The sequence below is a fragment of the Arachis ipaensis genome, chromosome B2 (assembly GCF_059453495.1).
Source record: "Arachis ipaensis isolate K30076 ecotype BB chromosome B2, ASM5945349v1, whole genome shotgun sequence".
Lineage (NCBI taxonomy): Eukaryota > Viridiplantae > Streptophyta > Magnoliopsida > Fabales > Fabaceae > Arachis > Arachis ipaensis.
Genome location: NC_142437.1, coordinates 107,958,132 through 107,961,225, shown reverse-complemented (window position 1 = coordinate 107,961,225; position 3,094 = coordinate 107,958,132). Strand labels below are relative to the sequence as shown.

Genomic DNA, 3,094 nt, shown 5'->3' with positions numbered 1-3,094 from the left:
TCCTCTCCAGGGTGCAATTCTGGCGTTCAGCGCCCAGATGATGCCCATTTTGGGCGTTCAGCGCCCAGATACTGCCCATTTTGGGCGTTCAGCGCCAGAACCATGCTCTGTTCTGGCGTTGAACGCCAGGCAGATGCTTCCTCCAGGGTGTGATTTTTCTTCTGCTGTTTTTGATTCCATTTTCAATTTTTATATTTATTTTGTGACTCCACATGATCATGAACTTATAAAGACATATAACTAAGAAAAATATTGTTAGATAAATAAAAATTGGGTTGCCTCCCAATAAGCGCTTCTTTAATGTCAATAGCTTGACAGTGGGCTCTCATGGAGCCTCACAGATGTTCAGAGCATTGTTGAGACTCTCCAACACCAAACTTAGAGTTTGGATATGGGAGTTCAACACCAAACTTAGAGTTTGGTTGTGGCCTCCCAACACCAAACTTAGAGTTTGACTGTGGGGGCTTTGTTTGACTCTGCTTTGAGAGAAGCCTTTTATGCTTCCTCTCCATGGATGCAGAGAGAGATCCTTGAGTTGTAAACACAAGGGTTGTCCTCATTCAATTGAAGGATTAATTCTCCTCTGTCCACATCAATCATAGCTCTTGCTGTGGCTAGGAAAGGTCTTCCTAGGATGATGGATTCATCCTCTTCCTTTCCAGTATCCAGGACTATGAAATCAGCAGGGATGTAAAGGCCTTCAACCTTTACTAGCACGTCCTCTACTTGTCCATAAGCCTGTTTTCTTGAATTGTCTGCCATCTCTAATGAGATTTTAGCAGCTTGCACCCCATAGATTCCCAGTTTCTCTATTACAGAGAGTGGCATGAGGTTTATTCCTGAACCAAGGTCACACAGAGCCTTAAAGATCATGGTGCCTATGGTACAAGGTATTATGAACTTTCCAGGATCCTGTCTCTTCTGAGGCAATGTCAGTTGATCCAGATCACTTAGTTCATTGGTGAACAAGGGAGGTTCATCTTCCCAAGTCTCAATACCAAATAATTTGGCATTTAGCTTCATGATTGCACCAAGGAACTTGGCAGCTTGCTCCTCAGTAACATCCTCATTCTCTTCAGAAGAGGAATACTCATCAGAGCTCATGAATGGCATAAGGAGGTTCAATGGAATCTCTATGGTCTCTAGATGAGTCTCAGATTCCTTAGGTTCCTCAGAGGGAAGCTCCTTATTGATCATTGGACATCCCAGGAGGTCTTCCTCCTTGGGATTCACGTCCTCTCCTTCCCTTATAGGTTCGGCCATGGTGCTTATGTCAATGGCCTTGCACTCTCCTTTTGGATTCTCTTCTGTGTTGCTTGGGAGAGTACTAGGAGGGATTTCAGTGATCCTTTTACTCAGCTGGCCCACTTGTGCTTCCAAATTTCTAATGGAAGACATTGTTTCATTCATGAAACTTGCAGTGGCCTTGGATAGATCAGAGACTAAGTTTGCTAAATTAAAAGTATTTTATTCAGAGTTCTCTGTCTGTTGCTGAGTGGATGATGGAAAAGGTTTATTATTGTTAAACCTGTTTCTTCCACCATTATTAAAGCCTTGTTGAGGCCTTTGATCCTTTCATGAGAGATTTGGATGATTTCTCCATGATGGGTTATAGGTGTTTCCATAAGGTTCACCTAAGTAATTCACCTCTGCTATTGCAGGGTTTTCAGGATCATAAGCTTCTTCTGCATAAGAAGCCTCTTGAGTACTGTTGGATGCAGCTTGCATTCCATTCAGACTCTGAGAAATCATATTGACTTGCTGAGTCAATATTTTATTCTAAGCCATTATGGCATTCAGAGTATCAATTTCAAGAACTCCCTTCTTCATAGGCGTCCCATTACTCACAGGATTCCTCTCAGAAGTGTACATGAACTGGTTATTAGCAACCATGTCAATGAGTTCTTGAGCTTCTGCAGGCGTTTTCTTTAGGTGAATGGATCCACCTGCAGAAGTATCCAATGACATCTTTGATAGCTCAGATAAACCATCATAGAATATATCCAGGATGGTCCATTCTGAAAGCATGTCAGTAGGACACTTTTTGGTCAGTCCTTTGTATCTCTCCCAAGCTTCATAGAGGGATTCACCTTCTTTCTGTCTGAAGGTCTGAACGTCCACTCTAAGTTTACTAAGCTTTTGAGGAGGAAAGAACTTGGCTAAGAAAGCCATGACCAGCTTATCCCAAGAGTTCAGGCTATCTCTGGGTTGAGAGTCCAACCACACTCTAGCTCTGTCTCTTACAGCAAAAGGGAAAAGCATGAGCCTGTAGACTTCAGGATCTACTCTATTAGTCTTAACAGTATCACAGATCTGCAAGAATTCAGTTAAGAACTGAAAAGGATCTTCAGATGGAAGTCCATGAAACTTGCAGTTCTGCTGCATCAGAGAAACTAATTGAGGTTTCAGCTCAAAGTTGTTTGCTCCAATGGCAGGAATGGAGATGCTTCTTCCATGTAAATTGGAGTTAGGTGCAGTAAAGTTACCAAGCATCCTCCTTGCATTATTGTTGTTGGGTTCGGCTGCCATCTCCTTTACTTCAAATAAGGTTGTCTTTGGATTGTTGTAATTTAGCTTCTCTTAGTTTCCTCTTCAGAGTCCTTTCAGGTTCTGGATCAGCTTCAACAAGAATGCCTTTTTCCTTGTTCCTGCTCATAAGAAAGAGAAGAGAACAAGAAAAGAAGAGGAATCCTCTATGTCACAGTAAAGAGGTTCCTTATTGTTAGTAGAAGAAGAGAAAAATTCGAACACAGATGGAAGCGGGGGTTCGAATTTGGTGAGTGATGTGAGGAAGAGATGTTAGTAGATGAATAAATAAATAGAATAAGATGAGAGAGAAGGAGAATTTTCGAAAATTATTTTTGAAAAAGAGTTAGTGATTTTCGAAAATAGTTTTTGAAAAATGTTAGTAATTTTCGAAAATTAAGATTTAAAAATTGAAATAATTAGTTAATTAAAAAGAAATTTTGAAAAAGAGGGAGATATTTTCGAAAATTAGAGAGAGAGAGAGAGTTAGTTAGGTAGTTTTGAAAAAGATAAGAAACAAACAAAAAGTTAGTTAGTTAGTTGAAACAAATTTTGAAAAGATAAGAAG

At 40.3% G+C, this 3,094-nt stretch overlaps 1 non-coding gene across 1 annotated transcript; it reads left to right on the top strand.

Moving 5' to 3' along the window:
* Positions 1-2,022: 2,022 nt before the first annotated feature.
* On the top strand, positions 2,023-2,130 carry LOC148575160 (small nucleolar RNA R71). Its single transcript, XR_015906830.1, has one exon. It is a non-coding gene; the product is annotated as a small nucleolar RNA R71 (small nucleolar RNA).
* The last annotated feature ends 964 nt before the right edge of the window (positions 2,131-3,094 follow it).